This window comes from Podarcis raffonei, chromosome 16 (genome assembly GCF_027172205.1).
Source record: "Podarcis raffonei isolate rPodRaf1 chromosome 16, rPodRaf1.pri, whole genome shotgun sequence".
NCBI lineage: Eukaryota > Metazoa > Chordata > Lepidosauria > Squamata > Lacertidae > Podarcis > Podarcis raffonei.
This window is the reverse complement of record NC_070617.1, coordinates 34,134,272-34,160,973: the sequence shown is the minus strand read 5'-3', so window position 1 is coordinate 34,160,973 and position 26,702 is coordinate 34,134,272. Positions and strand designations below refer to the sequence as shown.

The window sequence follows — 26,702 nt, the reverse complement described above, 5'->3', positions numbered from 1 at the left end:
AGGAGCTGCTGGTGCTGGACTGCAGGGACCTGAGCATGAAAAGCAGGGGCAGGGAAACTTTTCTGGCCCAGGGGCCACACTCCTTTCTGGGCAACCTCCGGAGGGCCACATGCTAAAGGCAAAAGTGAGCAGGGCAATGAATAAGCATCCTACTTTTGTACAGCAACCTGGTTTGCACACGCACCACTTTACCTGACATCCAAGCAAGGAAGAGGCACCACCAGATTCAAGGGCCATAGCTCAGTGGTAGAGCATCTGCCTTGCAAGCAGGAAGTCCCGGGTTCAATTCCCAGCATCTCCAGGTAAGGTTGGAAGACACTTCTGCCTGAAACCCTCAACAGCTGTTGATAATGTAGGCCAGTGTTTCTCAAGCCTGGGTCCCTGACAGTTGTTGGACTACAATTCCCATCATCCCTAGCTAGCAGGACCAGGGGATGGTGGGTGTTGTAGTCCCACAACTGGTAGGGAGCCAAGTTTGAGAATCAGTGACTGTAGACCAGCCTTTCTCAACCTGTGGATCCCCAGATGTTGTTGAACTACAACTCCCATCACCCCTAGCTAGCAAGGCCAGAGCTCAGGGATGATGGGAGTTGTAGTCCAACAACATCTGCTGTAGACAATACTCAAGAAGGAGGAAAGTTGGACCAGGGAGGGGGATGGCCTGGGGAGAGGGTGTGTAGCTAAGGAGGGGCCTGGGGGTAATCCTGAGGGCCACACAGTGATGCCTGGAGGACCTTATATTCCCAACCCCGATGTAAAGAGCAGTCTCCTAGTAGGATGGGGACCTTCAGTTAGTGATGGATCAGAGCAGAAGGAAGGCTAACATGGAGGCAGCATGGAGTTGTCGTTCAGGAAGGCACCAAGTTCTCTCCCTTTCTGCGAGGGCAACCTTGCCTATTTGATTTCAATTGTTATTTCTTTTACCTGTAACCCGCCTTGAGTCCTATCAGTGGGGAAAGGCAGGGCATAAATAAATGCAATCATAATTTATAGAGGACATTTAAACCCTGCCCTTTCTCCAAGTAGCTCAAGATGGGGTTTTTCCCACCACATCCCCATTTGACCCTCACAACAACCCTGTGAGGTAGGTCAGGCTAGTAACTAGCTGGAGGCAACCTGCTGGTGATTCTGGCAGCAAAGTCACTTGGGTAAGGGTCATAGCTCAGCGGCAGAACATCTGCTTTGCATGCAGAAGATCCCAGGTTCAGTCCCTGGCATCTGCAGAGAGAAATCCTCTCTGAAACCCAGGGAGGCTGCTGTCAGTGAGTGTAGGCAATATTGAGCTAAATGGATGAATGGCCTGGCTCAGTATAAGGCCTGTCTGTCGTCATTCCCCTTTCCATTTTTGTGAGACGCTAAACTCCTTACCACTGGGCCTGCAAGGAGGTTACGGTGGCAGGTTTGCGACCTTAATATCCTCCTGAGGCCGACAAAAATGGTGAAGCGTTTTCTTTTAGTATAACCACTGGGGGGATCATCATGGTAGCCGCCCTGCAGCTTCTGTGCACGATTGTTTATACTGGCATTTTTTCTGTGCCGCACGAAATCTGTGCCTGCCGGAAGGGGTTATGTCGCAGTCAGCTTTCCCTTCTGTTTTTGCAAATACCATTTAACGCAACACATCCTCCACACAGAGAGAGCACAGCCCCCGGTGATGAGCTGTGCGTTTATTCATCCTTTCTACCCACTTAAATACCCAACCGTGCCTCCTTATGTTTGCCCAGTTTACCAGCCGCTGCCCTTTCGGTCGTGCTTTCCTGCGTGAGCTGCCAAGGCAGGGAGCATCAAGCTTCAAGGGCTGTGATGGAAAGCCAGGACTGTTGCAAACTTTCTGGTGGCGAGGGAGTTTTCTGGCTTTGCTGCAACGGAAGGGGCTGCTAATCACCTCTGTTTGGAGCACTTTTGAAGATGTTTGCAGATGTGACACGAAGGCTGGCAACATCAACCTCGCACACCAGCTTCCCCCGTGTTCATGTCATGCACACATGCCACATGAGATGCTGACGGGTCATGAGCATGCCGTGTGACTTGCATGTGTGATGCGAGCATGTCACACAGTATGAGCACACGACATGTGCATGTTGCTGCTGAACATTATTATTATTATTATTATTATTATTATTATTATTATTATTATTATTAATTGAATTTATGGGACGCGGGTGGCACTGTGGGTTAAACCACAGAGCCTAGGACTTGCCGATCAGAAGGTCGGCAGTTCGAATCCCCATGACAGGGTGAGCTCCCGCTGCTCGGTCCCTGCTCCTGCCAACCTAGCAGTTCGAAAGCACGTCAAAGTGCAAGTAGATAAATAGGTACTGCTCCGGCAGGAAGGTAAACGTTTCCGTGTGCTGCTCTGGTTTGCCAGAAGCGGCTTAGTCATGCTGGCCACATGACTCGGAAGCTGTACGCCGGCTCCCTTGACCGATAAAGCGAGATGAGCGCCGCAGCCCCAGAGTCGTCCACAACTGGACCTAACGGTCAGGGGTCTCTTTACCTTTACCTTTATTGAATTTATATACCACCCTATACCCAGGGGTCTCAGGGCGGTTCAAAGAATAAAATCAAGATATAAAACCACAAAATACATAATAAAAATACAAACAACAACCCAATAGCCCCCCCCAAAAAAACCCACATTTTTAAAAAGGGCATAGGATGTCAATCAGATCAAGCAAAGGCCTGGTTAAAAAGGAACGTTTTTGCCTGGCGCCTAAAGGTATATAATGAAAGCGCCAGACAAACTTGCCTGGGGAGAGCATTCCACAGGCGGGGAGCCGCTGCAGAGAAGGCCCCGTTCTCGTGTTGCCACCCTCTGGACCTCTTGAGGAGGAGGCACACAAAGGAAGGCCACAGAAGATGACCTCATTGTCCGGGTAGGTCCCTATGGAAAGATGTGGTCCTTGAGAATATTGAGATGGCCAGGCCCCTCTCCTTGAAAATTTTGGGGGCTTGGTCCCTCCCTCCACCCAGATGGCACCCCTGACATCACTCCCTCCGTATGGGAATCCCTTGCAAATTACTGCTGTGTCTAGAGACACAGTCAGGTTGTGTATCCACAGCAGGGACCAGAGAAGAAATGACCGCTGAATGCAGAGAGAATAAATGCCATGGTGCATCTGCAGCAGCACAACCGGACGCCTTCATCTGCCCCGGCTGCAACAAAACATCTCTCTCCCACATCAGTCTCTACAGACATAGCAGGTGATGCAGCCTTCCAACAGTTAGACCTCACCACTAAGGGCACACTCCTCCACTGGCTTCCGAGACAGACAGATACCAACACCTCATGAAGAGTCGGCGTGTGCTGGTCAATTGCCCTTTGCCCTGTAACACCAAATGTTCTATAGCATGGAAGGGGAACATGAAGGCTTCCAGATGTTACTGGACTCCAGCTCCCATCAGCCCCAGCCAGCATGGCCCAATGATCAGGGCTGTTGGGAGATGGAGTCTAGCAAGCTCCCCATCCCTGCTGTACAGAGCCAGGACTACCAGTTGCTGGGAGGACTAGCACAGCAGGTCTGTTAAACTGTTTGTGGGTTTCCATTGGGCTAAGAGGTGCCCCGCTCCTGCTGTTGCTGGACTGTGGCTCCCATTGGCTCTAGCAAGCACTGGATGGTGGGATTTGTAGTCCAAAATATTTAGATAACACCCTGGCCTCAGCTACATTGGCAAAGAAAAAGCACTTCATATGCGTTGTATATGCATTATAACACTGTGACACCAGATGGCGCTGTGGAGTTCCTGTTTTTGCCAACCTGATTTCTCACACAAAGTTTGCAACACGTTTAACTGAAACGCTTCTTTGGTGTGTCTAGATCCAGCCCATGTTGGGGGAGGCTGGGGTAAGCCTCTTTTGAAAGAGGATGCTGGACTCCGGTTGATACGATGAGCGATTCCTCAGTCCCGCTTAGTTGCGGGATCGCCCTTTCCCATATATGCCTGTTTCAATTGATTGGAGTGGTTGAAATTCCTGAGCAGCAGGACTTTGTGCTGCAACGTTTTGGGTGGACTGCAGAGCTGGCACTGTTGGAGCTGCCACGTAATACCTGTTTGGCTGTTGTAAGAAGTTATTCTTTTAGTGTGACAGGACCTGCACTTTGCAACTCCCAGTGACACCAGGCAGGCTCCTTTGCTGCGTTCTTTTTGACACCTGCTTAACACATATATTTTTTTGCTCAAGCAAGCTGATCCAGACACGTAGAACTTTTATCTCTTTTTAGCTACTGTTCGTTTTTATCTTTTGAATGCTTTTATAAACCTGTTTCAAACAGTTTGTTTTTTAAAAAACCTAGAATTGTAACATAGCTGTCAACTTACAGATTTGAAAATAAGGGACCAGCAGCCTCGAAAATAAGGGATCAGCAGCCAAAATAAGGGATTTTAGACAACCAGCAGCCAAATGAAGCCTCAAGTGGTGGTTCCCATAGCGCAGCAACCCAGCAAAGGGGATGCAGCAAGGAAAACCACCGTCACCTCTCCGCTGGGAAGCGCTGAGCAAAGGTGAGTCCCCAGGCAATGCAGCCGATTTGATCGGAACAAGGCATGCAAGCTCCACCCCCCCAGTCATTCTTAGACTCCTTACTGGGTGAGCAACGCAGCCAAGCAACACAGTTGGAGCCTCCCTCCTCCCTGGCCAGCAGGGAGGGAGGGAGAGGAGCTGCTTCCTTTGAAACCCAGGAAATTTAAGGGACATCATCAATAAGGGACAGCATGGCGCTGGGATAAGGGACTGTCCCACCAAATAAGGGACGCTTGACAGCTATGAATTGTGATGTTTTGCTTTCTATTTTTATAAAGGGCTTAGAGGTGTGGGCTTGTTCGCCTCCCCCCCCCCAATCAAGCAGTATATAAATTTTGCTAAATAAATGAATTGATCGGTCAAATAGTTAACCTTCAGTCATTTGATCATGCTCAAACATTATCTGCTCATCCAAGAATGTCACGGTGTGCGTGGAAACTTGCCCACATATATTTATGTGCATAGAGAGATACAGTTATAGATATCCATCTATTTCTTATCTGCAAGCGGTGGGTTCCCGTTTGCTTAATTGCCAAAATGGCACCACCCCCACATGAGAGGGAGGAAATCTGCACATTTGAGGGAAACCTGAGCTGTGCAGAAGTGGAGGCGAATGAATCTTTAGGGAGGACAAAAAACTTGCAAAGGGAGGATTCCAAGAACAGCGCCATAAAGACTGAGCATATTCAGTAACTCTGGCATGTAGGGTGGTGCCCAGGGGGTGGGAAGATTGGGATGGGAGTGGCTGGAATCCTGAGCGGCAGGACTTCACGCGGCAACATTTTTGCGGCAGCTCCCACTCGTTTAGTTGTGATGTCATTCGTTAGCAAAGGCAGGGAGTTGGGGGGCTATTTGTTCATGACCTTGAAGCAGCCCAGGATTCTCGGATTAGCTGGTTGGTGGCATCTGGAAAGCCCAGCGCAAAGCCCAGTGATTTCAAACTGCACAAGCAAAAATGGGTCACCTGATCTATCAAGGAGTGGGGGGGCGGGGAGAGATGAGGTTCCATCCTGCCAGGTCCAGATCCACTTCCCCACCCCTGAGATATAGGTCTTCTGGCACATATTGGGAAGGTCTGCCCCTGGCCATGTCCTAAGCTGGGAGCAACTGATAATGAATACCTATCAGGAGTAAGCTTCTCCTAGGGATTCTGTTTTAGTTTTAAGAAGACGGCTCTCTCTTTCCCCTGTCCCTACTGACAGTTGATTCCTAAAAGGGAAAGGAAATTTTGCAATGCAGAACTGGATCGAAGGGCAAATGGTACCTTCCAGACTAGTGAGAATCTGTGTAAAAGAGAAGGGAGAGGCCAATTCATCATCTCCAGGTGACTCTCCGGCTCAGGTGCTCTCTGGCGCTGGTTCGTATATCGGAAGTTGTTGAGAGGGTGGGGGCTGGGAGAGGGAACTGCAATATGTTGGAGAAATTTGACAGCTACCATCATAATCAGGAGGAAAGGGACCATCTGCGGGAATGAGAATATGCTTTCAAGCCTTTTTTTAAAGAAGGAAGGGAAGTAGATGCCAGTGGACATACGTCATGCTCAGCGTGGGGATAGATGGCTGGAACAAAATTCTGGTGGTGCTTTTATGTGGCTAGCCTTGTCCATTCTGAGACTCCCAAAATAATAAGACATAGAGTCGTATGGTCCTTGGGTTTTTATTATTGCAGAAGCTTGGGCTACAGTGCACTTTGTCAGATGTAAGTAATTAAGGGTGAACTCTCCTAAAAAAAAAATAGTGTGGGGGTTTTTTTGGGGGGGAGACCAAGGGGAGCGGAGCTTGTTGGAGCAGGAGACACCTGTGCTTCTTCACCAGCCTAACTTATTGGTGCCTCTTTTGGCCTCTCTCGTCCCAGTGTCCTGCTGCAGCTTCTGCCACTGATTCTGGACCGCTTTCTGCCACAGACTCTCCCAGCTCACTAAGCCCTGTTACCTCTCCAGCTTCCGGCACCTCCTTCTCCCAGTCTTCTCCCCGTGACCACTCATTGTCATCCCTTCCATCATTGCTCTGCACCCAGCCAGTCCATGACAGCACACACACACACACAAGTAACAGGCAACTTCTCTTATGCAGAAGAGAAGCACACACCCCCTAGTCTGGGGGACAGAGGGGATTCTGCCAGCCCCCTCCTCTCAGGCACCATCTCTTCCTCCACTCCTGGCATGTCCTGCCCTTCATCCAGCCCTGGCTCCTGCCTCGCGGAGACACAAAAGCTCATAAATCGCTACCCCCTCCCCCTGGATTAGCCTCTGGCCACACTGCTTCTGCCACACGCTCTTTGGAGCATTTCCCAGTCCCTGATGCCCTGACAGAAGCTTCCTATGTACATTGTTGTCCTGTGGGCAGCATCCCAAGTCTCTCCCTCCCACCTACACACAAGCCTTTTAAGATTGTGCCTTTAGTGCTGGCAGTGAGGTTGGTGTTTCTTGACTCCTGCATTTGATAATGGTTTTAGCTTCACCGCTTTTCGTTGCATTCTATTGTGCCGGTCACTTATATTTGGCTTTTGCTGGCTGGATATTTTGGAATATGTATTGGGTTTTTATTACAGTGTTGTTTTACTGTTATGCCTTTTAAAAAAATAACAAATCTGTAAACACCCTTATAACTTATATTAAGAGGCGTTTTATCCATAAAAGGATGTTATAAATTAACACCAACGTCCCAGACTGCACCACTTCTGAATAAAAAAATATAATACAGTCCCTGCTGAATTGGGACAAAGGGGTGCATCTATTCCAGAGAATGGGGAACAGTGGCCTTCCAGATGTTGTGGATGTTGTCCAACTGCCATCAGCTCCTGCCAACATGACCAATGCTCAAGGGTGATGGGAGTTGTAGTCCTGCAACATCTGGAGGTCCGCAGTTTGCTCAACCACAGAGCCTGCTGGATCAGGTCAATGACCCATCTAGACCAGCATCCTGTTCTCACAGTGGCTGACTAGATGCCTCTGGGAAACCAGCAAGCAGGGTCCAAGCAACTCCCCTCTTGTGGTTCCCAGGAACTGGTATTCAGAAGCATTGCTACCTCCAACTGTGATAGCCCTCTCTTCCAGGAATGTTTGTAGTCCTCTTTTAAAAAGGTACATGGACCCCTGACCATTAGGTCCAGTCGTGGCCGACTCTGGGGTTGCGGTGCTCATCTCACTTTATTGGCCGAGGGAGCCGCCATACAGATTCCGGGTCATGTGGCCAGCCTGACTAAGCCACTTCTGGCGAACCAGAGCAGCGCACAGAAACGCCAGAGCGGTACCTATTTATCTACTTGCACTTTGACGTGCTTTCAAACTGCTAGGTTGACAGGAGCAGGGACCGAGCAACGGGAGCTCACCCCATCGCGGGGATTCGAACCGCCGACCTTCTGATCGGCAAGCCTAAGGCTCTGTGGTTTAACCCACAGCACCATCCACATCCCAGTCCTCTTTAAGACCACCCAAATTGGGGGCCATCACTGCCTCATGGGGGAGCAAGTTCCATAGTTGACTATGCATTCCAGGAAGAAATCCTTTTACCTGTCCTAAATCTTCAGCTTCATTAGATGTCTGAAGGGAGAAGTACTTTTCTCTGCCTACTCTCTCAAGACCACATATAATTTTATAAGCTTCCATCATTTCCCTTCTTATTCACCTTTTCTCTAAACTAAAAAGTCCCAAATGCTGCAACTGTTCTTCATAGAGGAGTTGCTCAGTCCCCCCCTGATCATTCAGTCAAATGTGATGGGATTCCAGCTTGCACCAGCCCCTGCAAATGTGGCCAGTGATCAAAAATAATGGGAGATGTAGCTTTGCAACATTTGGAGGGCCACGGATTCCTTATTCCTAATCTAGTCCAAACATCTGGAAGGCATCAGGTGAGAGAAGCTTGCTGTAGCCATTTCGCCATGCAAGGAATTCTGCAGTTTGTGTCAAGCTTCTTAGAAAACTGGCCAGAGAGAGAGAGAGAGCTGCTTTCCATCTCCCTCGAGCCACTGCTTCCTGTTGCATTTTTAAAACAGCTAATCTGTGAAGTCGAGACAGATAACTCTCTGCTTTCTTGTGACACTCTCGCTTATGTTTCCCTTCCTGCTGTCCCCTGGAGCAACGGCAGAAGAGATTCTCATGCTAAGAAAAGCAGAACCTTGCATTTCCTGGGCTCAGAAAGCATCCTTCGCTAAGGCATCCTCTTGGATCTCTGTCTGTTTAGAGAATACGCAGGAGGCTGATGACTGGCGTATGTGTTTGCAAGAGCTTTAAGGAACACGCCAGCATACCTGACACCCGGGCTTCTGCAATGCAGGATTATTCATATGGGCAATTCTGATGTTATGTCTTTGTGTCCCCCTTTGGTAGATCAACTGCTGCTGTTCAAAATGCTTTTAGACATGCACTTAACCCGCAGCATTGGCAACAATGCCTGGGACATGAACTAATTATTCTGGATTACCACCATTATCTAGGGGCTTTGGCAGAATTTCCACTTTTGGCACATGCCAGTGGGCTTTCTTCATGCATCTCATTTTCCCTCTTCCAAGGCTTTAACCAGCTGCTGGCTTCCTCTTCTCCTGTTAGGGTCTGTGACTTTTGAATGGTAGGGCTCCTCTTAATTTTGTTTCATGCTTTTATTTAAAAATAAATCTATCCTGCCTAATTTTGTAAAGAAGTGGCATCCACATCAGTTAACAGAATGCCACAAAACAGATAACCAGATAACAGCCCCCAAATTAAACCCAGCCACATAGCTGAAATATTGAATCCCAAAGCAGCCATTGAATAAACAAGGAATGCGAGAGAATAGGATGTTGCCTTATACTGAGTCCGACAATTGGTCTATCTAGCTCAGTGTTAAGTTGTGGGTGAACATATCAGACGACACAGCGATTCTTCAAACAGCTCTTCAGAGGCCACAACAGAACTGAACTGAAGGGCTCAGTCAGCCTGCTTATATAGAGCTCCAGTACAATGTTACTGTAGCAGCTTTCTAAAGCTATCCAATCACTGAACGTCACTTTCGATCCTTCATTTGCATAAATATCTACAGTATCCCCCTGCTGGCCCAGGGGGAGAACTTCAGTACATAACACTCAGTATTCTCTACACTGACGGGCAGAGGCTCTCCAAGGTGTCATACAAGGGACAATCCTAGATCTATCTCAGGGTGACAGGGATTGAACCTGGGACCTTTTGCCTAGAGCATAGAACTCTAGAATGGAGAGGGACACCAAGGGTTATCTAGTCCAACCCTCTGCAATGCAGGAATCACAGCTAAATAATCCCTGGCAGATGGCCATGTCTAAATAGCTCCAGTGAAGGAGAGCCCACCACTTCCTAAGGTACGTTCCACTGTCAAACAGCTCTTACCATCAGGAAATTCTTCCTGATATTTAGTTGGAATCTCCTTTCTCATAACTTGAAGCCATTGGTTCGAGTCCTGCCCTCCTGAGCAGGAGAAAACAAGCTTGTTCCGTTTCCCATGCAATTTAGCCCTTTAGATCTTTGAAGGTGGCTATCATATCTCCTCTCAGTCTCCTCTTTTCCAGGCTAAACATACCCAGATCCCTCAGCTGTTCCTCATAAGGCTTGCTTTCCATACCCTTGATCATCTTGGAGACCCTCATAGAATCATAGAGCTGGAAGAGACCACAAGGGCCATCGAGTCCAACCCCCTGCCAAGCAGGAAACACCATCAGAGCACTCCTGACATATGGTTGTCAAGCCTCTGCTTAAAGACCTCCAAAGAAGGAGACGCCACCACACTCCTTGGCAGCAAATTCCACTGTCGAACAGCTCTTACTGTCAGGAAGTTCTTCCTAATGTTTAGGTGGAATCTTCTTTCTTGTAGTTTGGATCCATTGCTCCGTGTCCGCTTCTCTGGAGCAGCAGAAAACAACCTTTCTCCCTCCTCTATTTGACATCCTTTTATATATTTGAACATGGCTATCATATCACCCCTTAACCTCCTCTTCTCCAGGCTAAACATGCCCAGCTCCCTTAGCCATTCCTCATAAGGCATTGTTTCCAGGCCTTTGACCATTTTGGTTGCCCTCTTTTGGACACGTTCCAGTTTGTCAGTGTCCTTCTTGAACTGTGGTGCCCAGAACTGGACACAGTACTCCAGGTGAGGTTCTTGCCAGGCACTACTTCAGAAATGCTAGGGATTGGACCTGCAGCCACTGCAAGACAGACACCATTATTTATTGAGAACTGGTATAAACACAGCTGCTGTAGGAGACTCTTGAGAGTCCCATGGACTGCAAGAAGATCAAACCTATCCATTCTGAAGGAAATCAGCCCTGAGTGCTCACTGGAAGGGCAGATCCTGAAGCTGAGGCTCCAATACTTTGGCCACCTCGTGAGAAGAGAAGACTCCCTGGAAAAGACCCTGATGTTGGGAAAGATGGAGGGCACAAGGAGAAGGGGGTGACAGAGGATGAGATGGTGGGACAGTGTTCTCAAAGCTACCAGCATGAGTAGCTACCTCCTCTGCCCACTTTCCAGCTTGTCAACATCCTTCTTAAACGGTGGCGCTTAGAACTGGACACAGTACTCCAGATGCGGTCTGACCAAGGCAAAATATTACTATTATGTCCCTTGATCTGGACCCTATAATTCCACTGGTGAAGACTAAAACTGCATTAGCTTTTGCTGCTGCTGCATCACACTGCTGACTCAGCTTAAGCTCATTGTCTATGAAGCAAGTGCCCTGCCAGTGAGTTGTTGTCTCCTCTGGCAAAAGAAAAGAAAACATAGGAAATTGCCATATACTAAAACAGACCATGGGACGCGGGTGGCGCTCTGCGTTAAACCACAGAGCCTAGGGCTTGCCAATCAGAAGGTTGGTGGTTCGAATCCCCACGATGGGGTGAGCTCCCATTGCTTGGTCCCTGCTCCTGCCAACCTAGCAGTTCAAAAGCACGTCAAAGTGCAAGTAGATAAATAGGTAGCGCTCCAGCGGGAAGGTAAACAACGCTTCCGTGCACTGCTCTGGTTCACAAGAAGTGGCTTAGTCATGCTGGCCACATGACCCGGAAGCTGTATGCTGGCTCCCTCGGCCAGTAAAGCAAGATGAGCGCCGCAACCCCAGAGTCATCTGGGACTGGGCCTAATGGTCAGGGATTCCTTTACCTTTACCTAAAGCAGACCATGGATCGACTATACTGAGCTAGATGTGGTTCTATACTGAGCTAGATGTGGTCCCCACAGCAACCCAGTTTAGGCTGAGAGGCAGCGATTGGCCCAAGGTCACCCAGTCAGTTTTGTGGGTGAATGTGGATTCGAACTCTGGTCTCCCAGGTCCGAAACTCTAACCACTGCACCACATTTGAAAGAAACTCCACGCAGCCCATGGTGTTGTTGTTATATGGGCAGAAGGTGAGCCAAACTCCCGAATGAAACACCATGAAACGATTCTCTTGTACCGCACTTGCACTTTTTAAGAAAAGAAGATGTCATTTGTCTGGCCCTGTGGTGTCCTGGGAATTGAGGCGAGATGGCTGTGCGGAAAAGGATTTGTGGACAGACAGCAGCGTGTGGGAAAGGGAACTGCCGTGTGCCGCTGAGCAAATGAGCCGAAAGCAGGACAGACGCAGGGGACACAGCTGGTTGGCTTTCATTTGAGCGAGCGGGTGGGTTGGTTGGTGTCTCTGTACACGAGCACAAGCGCGCCAGAGAGAGAACAAATTATTTTCATTTTTCTTTCACTTGAGAGGTTCTGCTTGGCCTAATTGGCAGGGGAAGCAGCCGCCCCTGGGATTCCACTGACCATCAGTTGGCGCTGATGAAACTCCTGCTTTCAATGGGAGCAGAGTCACCTGAGGCCTCATTTCTCTGCCTCTGCTGCTTCTTGGGAGCAACTCCCTCCAGCGAGGTGATGGTTCGTTCCCTCCAAATGGAGGCTTTCCCTAGAAGGGAGCCAAGGCCGAGAGAGAGCTAATTGAAGAAAAATCCCATGGCAGACCGCAGAAGAGTGCTGTGTGTCAAAGAGGTTTGAAGGAGATAATACTCTCTTCCCAACATGCCAGTAGCTGAAGGTTTAAAATCCTCGCCTTCTGCCATGGGAATCTTTTCTTTCACTGCTATTCAGACAAATGACGGAGCAGAGGGAATCTTTGCCTCCTAAAATGTTCTATAGAGCATTTATTTAACTCAAAGGGGTTTTTCTTTTTCTTTTCTTTTTTAAAAAAGGTTCTTCGTTTATGGATAGCTCAGTCAGTAGAGCATGAGGCGCTTAATCTCAGGGTAGTGGGTTTGAGCCCCACGTCAGGCAAAAGATTCCTGAATTGCAGGCAGTTGGAGTAATTGACCCTTGTGGTCCCTTCCAACTCTACAGTTCTGTGATTCTGTTTAATATTTATAATCCTGCCTTTGTTGAGTTGGGATTCAAAGTGGCTTCCAGCATTAAAAAAACAAATCATTATAAAATGTAAAGGAATGAAAACAAGTGAGTTAAAAGCAATACAGTGGTACCTCAGGTTATATATGCTTCAGGTTACATACGCTTCAGGTTACAGACTCTGCTAACCCAGAAATAGTGCTTCAGGTTAAGAACTTTGCTTCAGGATGAGAACAGAAATCGTGCTCCGGCGGCGCAGCAGCAGCAGGAGGCCCCATTAGCTAAAGTGGTGCTTCAGGTTAAGAACAGTTTCAGGTTAAGAACGGACCTCCGGAACGAATTAAGTACTTAACCTGAGGTACCAGTGTAGTTCAAATACAATAAAACACATTAAAAAAACAGCATTATAGTATGGTTTGCCCAGGGATCAGGATCCCCTGCACCTTGGTTTCCAAAGACCTGTCTGAATGGGGAGGTCTTAGCCTGTTGCTGGAAAGATGACAGGAGGGATCCAGTCTAACCTCTCTTGGGAATTCCAGAATCTGGGAGCAGCCACAGAAAAGGCTTTCTCTTGTGTCACCACTAACTGTGCCTCTGATGTTGAGGGACTTAGCACCAGGGCAGGTTCATAAAGGGGTATACAATCTTTCAGGTAACTTGGGCCCAAGCCATATGACTATAGGTCATGGGTAGGCAAACTAAGGCCCAGGGGCCGGATCCGGCCCAATCATCTTCTAAATCCAGTCCAGGAATCAGCGTGTTTTTACATGAGTAGAATGTGTCCTTTTATTTTAAATGCATCTCTGGGTTATTTGTGGGGCATAGGAATTTGCTCAAAAAAACATATAGCCCTGCCCCCCACAAGGTCTGAGGGACAGTGGGCCGGCCCCCTGCTGAAAAAGTTTGCTGACCCCTGCTATAGGTCGTAACCATCACTTGGATTTGTGTCTAGAAACAGACTGGTAGCCTGGGAAGTTGCTTCAACAGATGTCCTTTCCCAGTTCTGATCTCAGAGCACGGAAATCTTATGTTGGCTGCCCACATGCTACACGGCCAAGTTCAGGGTCCTTGTGTTAATATACAAGGGCATTTGCAACTTGGACCCAAGATACCTTCAGGTCTGCTTGGTGACTTATATCCCTACCCAACCACCGAGGTTTTGGGAGGAATCACTGCTAGTGGACCCCAGTGGGTCAGACACACAGCTCATTTCCACCAGGATTGTGAGTTCAGCATACCCTCCAACATTCCTCTGATGAAAATAGGGACGTCCTGTTCAATAATAATATTTATTGTTTATACCCCTTCCACATGACAGGGTTGCCCCAGCCACTATGGGAGGCTTCCAACGTATATAAAAACATGAAACATTTTTTAAAAAAACCTTCCCTGTACAGGGCTGCCTTCAGATATCTTCTAAAGGTTGTAAAGTTACTTATCTCCTTGGCTCGGGGGTCCATACCCTCCAATGAAAATAAGGATGTGGCGCTGTGGGTTAAACCACAGAGCCTAGGACTTGCTGATCAGAAGGTCGGTGGTTCGAATCCCCGCATCGGGGTGAGCTCTCGTTGCTCAGTCCAGCTCCTGCCAACCTAGCAGTTCGAAAGCACGTCAAAGTGCAAGTAGATAAATAGGTACCGCTCTGGCGGGAAGGTAAACGGCGTTTCCGTGCGCTGCTCTGGTTCGCCAGAAGTGGCTTAGTCATGCTGGACACATGACCCGGAAGCTGTACGCCGGCTCCCTCGGCCAATAAAGCGAGATGAGTGCCACAACCCCAGAGTCGGTCACGACTTGACCTAATGGTCAGGGGTCCCTTTACCTTTACTTAACATGCCCTCCAACATTTCTCTGATGGAAATAGGGATGTCCTAAGGAAAAACAGGACATTCTGGGCTCAAATCAGAAACCAGGATGGCTTCTCTAAATCAGGGACTGTCCCTGGAAAATAGGGACACTTGGACAGTCTGGTTCAGTACTGTGGTCTCAATTCTGCAGAACTCTTTTCTGGATGAGTTCAGACAGGCTCCCTCCCTGTTCAACTTTCAGCGCTCGGTGAAGACTTTCCTTTATTTTTGCAGGAAGCATTTGAAATAAGCTTTTTCCTATGATGTATGGCTATATTCTGCTTGTAGGGGGCAACACACTGGGGATTGCAATTGGGGAGCATGGGATCCCGGACTTGATGTGTCTTTGGTTTGATCCAGTTGGGTTTTCCTTATGCTTCTCTTGAAGGAAGGGGGAATTAAAATTCAATAAATAAAACATCCAGAAGCGTTAGCCACAAATTACTATTTCCAGTTCTGTGTAGTAAACAGCTGTCAGTATTCAATGCAGAGTCAATACAGTTCCTTTCACCAGGGACATTATAATTATTCTTTAAACTCCTTTTGCTTAGGTATCTCTCTCTCTCCCCCACCCCGTTTTTTAAATTCCTGCAATAAATTGTATGTTCCCATTTCCACTACCGCTTTCTCTTGTTTACAGTCAAACCGCTCCTGGGTTGAATAATTTACAAAATAGCTGTCTCCCCGAACATAAGTAATGCCGGCCGTATGTAGGATGAGGAGAGGAAGGAACGTACAAATTACAGGCTGCAGGCAGTTCAACAGAGAATGAGACTGAATACGCAACGCCTGTGATTCTCAGTTGCACAAAAGTGCAAGGTCAGTTTGCGTGACAGCCACCTCATCACTTGTCGTAGGCGGCAGACCTGTGTGCTGTGACATCAGCCTCACGTCCTTGCGCAAGCAGCATACATAAATGAAACATAACCGGTACAGATAAAGGTCTTTGCTGCAACTGCCTCCTGGCAAATGGGTAATTGGTTTTGACGCCACAGCACTCCTTGGCTGTGCTTTGGCAACCCTGACTGCTGTTGGCTTAGTTGTCAATGTGCTGCCTGCATCATCATCATCATCATCATCATCATCATCACCACCACCATTTATTATTTATACCCTGCCCATCTGGCTGGGTTTCCCCAGCCACTCTGGACAGCTTCCAGCAAAATATTAAAATACAGTGGTACCTCGGGTTACAGACACTTCAGGTTACAGACTCCGCTAAACCAGAAATAGTACCTCAGGTTAAGAACTTTGCTTCAGGGTGAGAACAGAAATCGCGCAGCGGGGTGGCAGCGGGAGGCCCCATTAGCTAAATTGGTACCTCAGGTTAAGAACAGTTTCAGGTTAAGAACAGACATCCAGAACCAATTAAGTTCTTAACCCGAGGTACCACTGTACAATAATTCATCAAATATTAAAAGCTTCCCTAAACAAGGCTGCCTTCAGATGTGTTCTAAAAGTCAGATAGTTGTTTATTTTTTTGACATCTGGTGGGAGGGCAATCCACAGGGAGGGCGCCACTACTGAGAAGGCCCTCTGCCTGGTTTCCTGTAACTTCGCTTCTTGCAATGAGGGAATCACCAGACGGCCCTTGGTGAAGGACCTCAGTGTCTGAGCTGAGCGATGGAGGTGGAGATGCTCCTTCAAGTATACTGGGTCGAGGCCGTTTAAAGGTCAGCACCAACACTTTGAATTGTGCCCGGAAACGTAGTGGGAGCCTATGTAGGTCTTTTGGGACCGGTGTTATATGGTCTCGGCAGCCACTGCAGGTGCTAGTGTGCCCGAAAGCACTTTATGGGACACCCACTAATGGTCTCAGTGAAATGTATCTTCAAGAATCCACAATGCAATGCACAGACTCGGCCTTCGTCTATGTTGAACATGCACATATTGCTTAAACATTTCCGCTTTTCATGGGATGCCAAGTTTGGACAACTACCCGCCCTTTTGTAATGAATAGAAGTGTAAAAGGTTTCTCTCCCTGAGTGATTGTGGCTGGTGTAGGGGCATCCCCACATCATTTCGTGGTGCTGTCTCTTTTTCTGGTCTTTGGTTGTGGCAGCCATTTTGAGTTATGCCATGCCTCCATGGCAGCCATTTTGCTTGATGCCGCGCCGCACCCTCCCAGGGGCCATATTTGCATCCTACAAATATGAAATGCCTTGTATATGTCTCAGTTACTTGAGCAATTGTACCATTAGAATTTGACAAGTATAAATCCCTTAATGTTCTTCAATCACCAATTAAAAATGCATCCCATGTCATAGAGAGAGAGCCGCAAGCTGCCTCAGCTTATGGAAACTCTAATACATCTTTGTTTTTGCCGGTTGGGAAAAGAGGGGTGAAAAAAACCAAGTTGAAATGGAAACTGTCAACACTGAAGTAAACAAAGCAAGGTTTTATTATGTGGGCTCAGAAAGCGTATGCGGACCTCAGTGCGATCATGCCAAAACAGATGGAACTCATATTTTGAGGCAGAAAGCTCAGAAAATAAATATTCCTATAATGCAATTAAGGGCTACCAATAAATTTGGATGTTTGAATAAGTTTATAATAACACTGAACTTGTCAACAGTATATCTTCAACCTGGTACATATTCTACTTTCCTTCCCGGAAGCCATGTATCTTTTAGACTGTGATCAGACAAATGCAATTGACTTCCACTAGCATTTTTAGGAGTATCTCATTTACTTAAAAGCAAGAGGTACATGAAATAAATACCAGTAAGCTGCTCGCACTATGCTCCCACTCTCACAGTTAGGTGTGCATAGGACTAGAACTTTACACCTGGGATGACAATTCATTATTAATTTATTTGAAGTTCTTTTTAAACAAAAATTCCAGCCCCCCCCCCCATTTTTTTTTGCATCCAGAGCCGCTTCAACAACAACAACAGTCCCTGCCCTCAAGTTTACCATTTAGAAAGAGCCAGCCCACAAGGAACTGGAAGCGTGGAATGAGGAAACGTAGATACTGAGTTACAAAGTTTATGTTCAGAGTCAGATGGCACAGTAGATCAGTGCATCTGGCTGTTAACCATAATGTTAGTGGTTTCAGCCCAGCTATGGACAGCTGTGAGACACGGGTGGCACTGTGGGTTAAACCACAGAGCCTAGAGCTTGCCGATCAGAAGGTCGTGGTTCGAATCCCTGCGATGGGGTGAGCTCCCGTTGCTCAGTCCCAGCTCCTGCCAACCTATCAGTTTGAAAGCACAAAGTGCAAGTAGATAAATAGGTATCACTCCAGCGGGAAGGTAAACAGCGTTTCCGTGTGCTGCTCTGGTTCACCAGAAGCAGCTTAGTCATGCTGGCCACATGACCCGGAAGCTGTACGCCGGCTCCCTCGGCCAGTAAAGCGAGATGAGCGCTGCAATCCCAGAGTCATCCATGACTGGACCTAACGGTCAGGGGTCCCCTTACCTTTAGGGACAGCTGTGGCTGGATTCCCACATTGCAAAGGGTTGGAGTAGATGGCCCTTGCAGTCCCTTCTAACTCTACATTTCTATGACTCTAAGTTCTCCATAAGGCCAGCCAGAAGGGAAACGGTTTAAGGAAGGGACACACACCGAGAGCTGCTACTCCAGGCATAGGCAAACTCCGGCCCTCCAGATGTTTGGGACTACAATTCCCATCATCCCTGACCACTGGTCCTATTAGCTAGGGATGATGGGAATTGTTGTCCCAAACATCTGGAGGGTCGGAGTTTGCCTATGCCTGTGCTACTCCTTCGGCAGAGTTGATGGCATGCCCCTTCTCTCCCTCAGCTGCAGCCTGATGGGAGGGCTGCTTCCGGATGGCAGTTGCTAGACGGAGGAACCTGATGGAGTTGGCTTCTCAGCAGAGCCAGGAAGCAAAACCTCCAAAGAAAGAGAGTCCACCACCTTCTAAAGGAGTCTGTTGCCCTGTTGAACAGCTCTTGCCATCAGAAAGCTCTTCCTATTGTGAGCTGGAATCTTCTATTGTCATTTTGATCCATTAGTTTGAGTCCGATTCTCTGGAGCGGTGGAAAACAAGCTCGCTCCTTCTTCCATGTGTTGCAGCCCTTCAGATATTTGAAGATGGCTACCACATCACCTCTCAGTCTTCTCTGTTCCAGGTTCTTCTCCCCACCTTTGCCCACGGAAATTAATTTCTTAGAAGGGCTATGAAGTGGAGGGTTTGCAGGTTGAATGATTCTCCTCTGTGCTTTAAGTGGCATGTTTGTTCAGGTTTGTCCATTTTCAAATAACCCATTAGTTTGTTTTAGTTGGCGGCCTTGCCTTCATCTTGCAGGAGCAACATGGATGGCTTAATTCCTAAATCTGAATCAAACACCTTCAGGCATGATAATTTTATAATGCATTCGTGATTATTTGTGCTCATGATTGTGTCAGGGCACTCATACACCATCCATGTTTAACACTTCTTTCACCTGCAAAGGTTTTTGGGATGGACATACTGCTTTGTTTCCTATCGGTTCATACCCCGTATCTTCCTGCTGAAATCCCATATCATTTATACCAGAAATATTCTGGTGCTTATTTTGTTGTAGATCAAGTAGAAAAGGAGCAGGGGGCCATTTTTCAGCCCAAGGGCCACATTGCTTCATGGAAAACCTTTGGAGAACGACATGCTAGTGGTGGGCGGGGCCAGAGACAAAAGTGGGTGGAGCAACAGTTACTTTGCATGGTAAGTTACATTCCAGTTATGTGAATGCCAGTGGTACACACGCACACACGCACACACAGCCTCCACCCCCCATCCAGATAAACAAGATGCCTTATTATAATTTGAAGATACTCTTGCATGCCACCACAATCTCAGAAAAGTGAGAGATTCCAGAGGTTCCAGGCGCTACCCAGGGTTTGTGTTTCCTTTTGGAAATGAGACACAGTAGAGACTGTGGTGTCTTTAGGATAAATGGTTTATTTACACACATATATAGAACCTGAGCCTGTGATGGAGGGGGTCACAGGGCTAACACCCCTAAAAAGAGTCCTGTTTCTCCCATAGCCACAGCCTTGCATTCGAACACAGATCTGGCATGGTTCTCTCTCTCTCTCTCTCTCTCTCTCTCTCTCTCTCTCTCTCTCTCTGCTTGCTGCTTTGCTTCTAGCTCACATCACTGCTCACCCTCAACTCTAAGCTCAGGACCTCTGAGCTTTCCCCTAGCCAGGAAACTAGCTTGGTTTGATTAGATTTTCTTGATTAGATTAGATGTTCACACTTACTGGATCCAGAGATTAAAGGGGTCTGGCACCCATCTTAACACCCAAAACTCATATTCCAGCCAAGCGGAGTCACTAGAAGGGCCAGTGAGCAGGTCAGCCTGGGAAGAGTCTCAAGAGACAAGCCAAGAGGCATGGAGGGCGCCATGAGGTTTCCCAGGTTAGGTGTCTTTGGAAAGACCCCCTGCCAGAGACCCTAAGAGACAGACAGTGCCAACAATATGGAGCTTAAGGAGTTTTTAGTGTGACTTGACGTAAGGCAGCTGCCCAGGAAATCAAGATCCTTTCATTTTCCCACAAGTTTTCCATCTCTCTTTCCCTGTTCCCTTGATGTCTCTATTCTTCCACTCTTTCCACTGCATCAGCTCCCTGGTTGGCCTTTGGGGATTACAAGGCATATCAATCCAAAAGAGGCAGGTAACTTTTTAGCCAGTGGATTGCCTCAAATTGCACCTCTCCCTTGCTAGGCATCCTAGGGATGAAGATTGATTGGTAACCAACGATTTATATTCTAGGATTCCTTCGTGGTGCACCTGCAGTATGTAAACCGATTAACTCCTAACCGCTTCCCTGTCCCCCTTAGAAATAACAAGGGTGCTGCTGCCCAGACCTGTTTTCTACATCTCATCACTGCTGTCCCTTCCCATTAAGCCTCCCTCCTTTGTGCACCTGGCTGGAAAAAGCTTGCTGCTTCCAAGGAACTGTGTTTCCCCCCCCCAAAAAAACCCTTTCTTTTTGCCATCATGCAGTTGGGAAAGGGCCGTGACTTGGGGCAGGGCAGCAGCCTCACACAGAGAGCCCCCAGGTGCAATCCCAGGCATCTCCAAGCAGGACTGGGAAAGACCCCTTCCTCAAATTCAAGGGAGTCTCTGCCAGTCAGTGTAGGCAATACTGAGCGAGATGGAGCAGTGGGTCTTGACTCAGCATCAGGCAGTTTTCTTTGTGTACCCATGTTGAGGAGAAGGACAATATCTTAATGGTAGAGAATCTGCTTTGTGTCAGGAACGAGCTGGCAGTAAATCACACTTCTCAAGTTGGAGTTAACTACAGTGGTACCTCGGGTTACATACGCTTCAGGTTACAGACTCCGCTAACCCAGAAATAGTGCTTCAGGTTAAGAACGTTGCTTCAGGATGAGAACAGAAATCGTGCTCCCGTGGCGCGACGGCAGCAGGAGGCCCCATTAGCTAAAGTGGTGCTTCAGGTTAAGAACAGTTTCAGGTTAAGAACAGACCTCTGGAACGAATTAAGTACTTAACCCGAGGTACCACTGTATTAGCAAGAACAACATCTGCACAGACTTGGCTTGAGTGTTGGGCCTAATGAGCATAGCAGCTCATTCCCAGTAGGTCTTACAGCATGGATCAGTTGCCAAGACTGAAAGTCCTTGCCTCCCCACAGCCTTCTAAGTCCCTTCCTTTCCAGAGTTTTTCCCAAGCAACCAGAGACTGCGCCTGAGTGAAGCCAACCTCTCCTCTGCCCTTTTCATGTCTCTTCTGGTTCTGGGAGTCCAAGGGAGAAGGCAAGCTTGTTGCAGCAGGAGTGGGAGATACCCATGCCTCTCCAGCAGGCAGACTCCTCTCTGCCTCTTGGCCTCCCTCCTCTCTTGCTTCAGCTTCTGTCTTTGAGTCTGGACTTCTCTTTGCCACAGACACCCTGTTACCTTTTCAGCTTCCGACATCTCCTCTTCCCAATCTTCTCCCTGTGACCACTCATCTTTGTCCCACCACCAATCCCCAGGCTCTGAGCCTTTTCCCCTTGGTTGTTCCCCAGCTGGTTCCTCCCACTGTTCCTCTGCATTCAGCCAGTCCCAAGTTCAGTCCCAAGCATCTCCAGGCAGGGCTGGGGGAGCCACTAGCCATTGCTGACCTAGATGGAACGATGGTCTGACTTGGTATAAAGCTGCTTCTTATGTACCTGTCAGAGACATGGCTGGCTGAGAGGACTCTGCAGAGGGGGAGGAGGAAGCAGAGGAAAACAGGAACTTGGTTCATTCACACCACGAAAGTGAGATAAGCCCTTCTCGCTCTGGATTGCTGACTGTAAGTTTTTGCAGCAGCACAGAAATGAAGGAACAGGATGCAGGTGGTAGTAGAGGGTTGGATTCAACTACAGAGGAGGAGGAATTGGCTGCACCTGAGTCTCCAAGAAGCAGGAGGTGGAGCAAGCGATTAGAACAAAGGAAGACCAGCAGGAAGCGGGGGCAGGCTTGGCGTATATCTGGCCTTGGAAGCCAGTGTGGTGTAGTGGTTAAGAGCGGTAATCTCGTAATCTGGGGAACCGGGTTCGCTTCCCCGCTCCTCCACATGCAGCTGCTGGGTGACCTTGGGCTAGTCACACTTCTCTGAAGTCTCTCAGCCCCACTCACCTCACAGAGTGTTTGTTGTGGGGGAGGAAGGGAAAGGAGAATGTTAGCCGCTTTGAGACTCCTTAAAGGGAGTGAAAGGCGGGATATCAAATCCAAACTCTTCTTCTTCTTCGAGTCAACTGATTCTGACAGTGGGATATGAGTTGTGGGAAGCTCGGATTGCTGAAAGCCTGTTGTTGATAATAAACCTCAACCCATCAAACTGCCAGTGTGTCATGTCTTGTGCGGGAGAGGTGCTAAACCTGATAGTACCTTGGACACCTGGATAGCTCAGTCGGTAAAGCATGAGACTCATAATCTCAGGGTTGTGGGTTTGAACCCCACACTGGGTTCCTGCCTTGCAGGGGGAGTTAGACTAGATGTCCCTTACAGTCCCTTCCAGCTCCAGGATTTTTAGAATCCATTTGTAATTTGAATTACAAAGAAAAGCTGCCCCTTGCTTGGCTTGTCAGTTTTCCTTAAGTCCCCCCCCCCCCGCCAATGAAAATGACTTGATCAGTAGCCAGATGTGCAAGCAACTGGGTTAGTTAGTTAGTTAATTAATTAATTAATTAATTAATTGCATTTATATACCGCTCAATGTGGTGTATGTGGCTCACCCCCAGCTCATTTAACCCCCACAGCAATCCTGTGAGTTAGGTTAGTCTGTGAGCAAGTGACTGGCCCAAGGTCACCCAGTGAGCTTCATGGCCGAGTGCAGATTTGAACCCTGGTCTCCCAGGTCCTAGTCCGATTCTCCAACCACTACACCAAGCTGGCTCTGATGCTGGCACCAAAATGGTATTTGGAGGGATATTTCCTCCAGTACTGGAGCAAGTACATGTGTATCATGACCAACAGCCATGACAGCCTTATCTTCCACGAATTTGCCTAATCTTCTTTTAATTATTTGCTTTATTCATTTAGCAAGATTTATATTCTACTTAATTTTTTAAAAAAATTCTCAGCATATTTTGCATAAGATGATATAAAATATTCATTAAGAATAGTAATAAAAGCAGATTAATAAAATCATCAAAATATAGATTTTAAAAACAAATGTGCATAATAAGAAGTGTCTGGGTAGGCTTGCTGGAGCAAAAAAGAAAACATGATGAGAACAGGTGTTGAAAACTGTGCCGTTCATGTGCCTGCCTAATATCAATAGGCAGGGAGTTCCAAGGGAGTTCCAAATAATAGGGGTCGCCACGCTAAAAGATTGATTTCTTCAGAATTGCAGAACGAACATTATGTGGCACTTGTAAAAGATGGTTTTGATGGGAGCAGCGGTGTTTTAAAACATCGCTAATCCTTCTGAGCAGCTATCATCTGAAGCAGCATAAATCCTCTTTCAGCGTGATCCTTTATTCAATGGGCCTTATTTCCCTAGCTGAGTGTGCCTTGGGGATTGTGGCATAAATAAAGAAATAGATGCAGGCATTGAGAGGCCTTTTGGCCTCCTTTATTGCTTCAGGACAATGAAAGACTTTGTCTGTTTTCCCCAATTCCGTCTTCTGCCATCTCTCTCTTGAAAGAATCTGCCTTGCTGGGTGGCTGGGATAGGCTGCCAAGTTCCACAGAAAGGCTTAAGAACACAGAAGTTTTGAAAAGAACAGATCTTCAAACCATCTAAGTGCTTTTCCACCCCTTCCCTCTCCCACCACAGCTTAATGTCTCCTTCTATAAGTACTCCAATTGGCAGCTATTTCTGAGCCAGATCAAAGTCAATCAGGCTGTCAGCTGAAGTCCTGTCTTCTATTTTGCATCTGTCTTGGCTGCCAGGTGGAAATGGACAGGTGGAAAATAACCCAGTTCCTCCTCTCTCTTTTCCCCTTAATGACAGCTTGCTTTGAGCCTAGCGGCGCAACTAGATGACTGGATGAGTTTTCCTCCCTGGAGGCAGCCCGATTCAATTTTTAATTGACCTTCACTTCATAAAAAATGCAAAAGTGGTACAGGTTCCCATCTCCATCACAATGGAAGGCACCCACCTGCCTGTCTGACCTGCGGAGGAGGGAAGAGCAGACAAAAGATGTGCTCTCTGTGTGGGTTAAGGTGTCGCCAACACCGTGGTTCATGGCTGCTAGGAATGACTCAGGCCATATTTCTCTGGAGAAGTCTATCCAAGACTTGCTAATAGGGACCTGGATGTTTAATTTTCTCTTCAGAATCTGGAGGCATGCCCAGATCCAGATCCAGATTTCTGCACATTTCAGAGTGACACATGGTGTACAGCACTCTTAAGATGCAGAGTGCGACCAAGTTATTGGGTCAGAATCCAACAACACCGAATGCAGGAAGAGTCAGGCCAGAAAAAAGAAATGGCTTCTTTGCTCAACTCGTAGTTCAACTATGGCATGTGCTCTTCCTCAAGAAACAGCAATGGCCTCCAGTTTGGACAGCTTTAAATGATGAAAAGAATGCCAGATTTAGTCAGGTGTGGATTTTTCCCCAGCAGAGGGCGCCAAGCCAAGGGGACCCAAAATAATACAGTGGTACCTCAAGTTACAAACACTTCGGGTTACAAACACCTCAGGTTACAGACTCCCCTAACCTGGAAGTAGTACCTCAGGTTAATAACTTTACCTCAGGATGAGAACAGAAACCGTGCAGGGTGTGGCGGAAGCAGCAGGCCCCATTAGCTAAAGCGGTAAAGATAAAAAACTAAAGGATCCCTGACAGTTAAGTCCAGTCGCGGACGACTCTGGGGTTGGAGCACTCATCTCGCTTTACTGGCCAAGGGAGCTGATGTTTGTCCGCAGACAGTTTTTCCGGGTCATGTGGCCAGCATGACTAAGCCGCTTCTGGCAAAACCAGAGCAGCGCACAGAAACGCCATTTACCTTCCCTCCACCTATTTATCTACTTGCACTGGTGTGCTTTCGAACTGCTAGGTTGGCAGAAGCTGGGACCAAGCAACAGGAGTTCACCCCATCGTGGGGATTCGAACCTCTGACCTTCCAATTAGCAAGCCGAAGGCTCAGTGGATTAGACCACAGTGCCACCCGCGTCCCTATGCTAAAGTGGTACCTCAGGTTAAGAATGGTTTCAGGTTAAGATTCTGATCCAAAAGGAATTATTGTGAAAATAATAATAAAAAAAATTTGGGGTTGAGAGGCCAAATTTTGTCCTTATTGAGGCACCATATTACCAAAGTCCTTCCCTGGGATTCAACCAATTCATGGAGGATATACAGCTATCTGTGGCTGCTAGGGCTGGACAGATCCTGTCAATTTCCATTCTCTCAGCTTCTCATTTTCCCAATCTTAAATCCAGCTCTCCGCATTTCTGCAGCAGCTTGCAGTGTATTTATTTTTAGATCCTCCTGAAAATCCCCCAGCATGTTAGTGCAAATTTATTCTCGTGAACACTTTCCTGAATGCAGCTTTTGACTAACATGCACCTTTCTGCAACTCATTAATGAAATGCATTTCTCTATGTTATTTTCACTAATAGATTCATTTTTGTCGTGCACTTTTTCTCCCCTGACACGTGCATTTTTGTCAATATCGCTTGGTTGGAGAACTGCATTGCAAAATTCCAAAAAGTGTGGATTTTGAAGGATAGCTGGGTTTCAGCTCTCATATTGTTTCAGAAAGTATAGAATTGTTAGATTCAGCTTTCAATGCAAACTGAATTGAATTCCTCCCCACCCCATCACATCCCTAATGACTGCTGGCTATCATGGTTACATTCTACCATTCAGTATGCCTCAGATATTCAGTTTCTGGGCTTCCCACAGGCATCTGATTGGCCACTGTAAGAGCAGGACACTGGACTAGATGGGGCTTAGGAAGACCAACTTGCTCAAGCAAGGCTCAACTGGAATTTGCATGGCGCTGTGGGTAAAACCACAGTGCCTAGGACTTGCCGATTGTATGGTCGGCGGTTCGAATCCCCGCGGCGGGGTGAGCTCCCGTCTTTCGGTCCCAGCTCCTGCCCACCTAGCAGTTCGAAAGCACCCTTAAGTGCAAGTAGATAAATAGGTACCGCTTTATAGCGGGAAGGTAAACGGTGTTTCCGTGTGCTGTGCAGGTACTGGCTCGCCAGAGCAGCTTCGTCACGCTGGCCACGTGACCCGGAAGTGTCTTCGGACGGTGCCAGCTCACGGCCTCTTGAGCGAGATGAGCACGCAACCCTAGAGTCGGACACGACTGGCCCGTACGGGCAGGGGTACCTTTACCTTTACCTTCCCAATGCTTGACTGTGGAACCGATTCCCTCGGAAAGTGGAAGACTCTCCTTCGTTGGAGGTTTTTAAGCAGAGAATAGCCATCTGCCAAGGATGCTTTAGTTGAGATTCTTGCATTGCACAGGCTTGGTTTAGATGACCCTCAGGGTTGCTTCCAACTCTGAAGTTCTATGACTCAGTTGCCAGCCCAGGTAGGCAGCATCAGTCCAGGGCCTGAAGACTGCGGAAAGAATAATTGGGTGCACTCTTCCCACCTTGGATCAAATCTATGCTGCCATAAGAAAG

At 47.7% G+C, this 26,702-nt stretch overlaps 1 protein-coding gene and 1 non-coding gene across 2 annotated transcripts in view; both read left to right on the top strand.

Moving 5' to 3' along the window:
• The window catches only part of MMP17 (matrix metallopeptidase 17), a 158,821-nt gene that overhangs the window by 36,364 nt on the left and 95,755 nt on the right, over positions 1–26,702 (top strand). The gene's annotated exons all lie outside the window — the stretch shown is intronic.
• Positions 22,508–22,580, top strand: TRNAM-CAU (transfer RNA methionine (anticodon CAU)). The gene has a single exon. It is a non-coding gene; the product is annotated as a tRNA-Met (tRNA).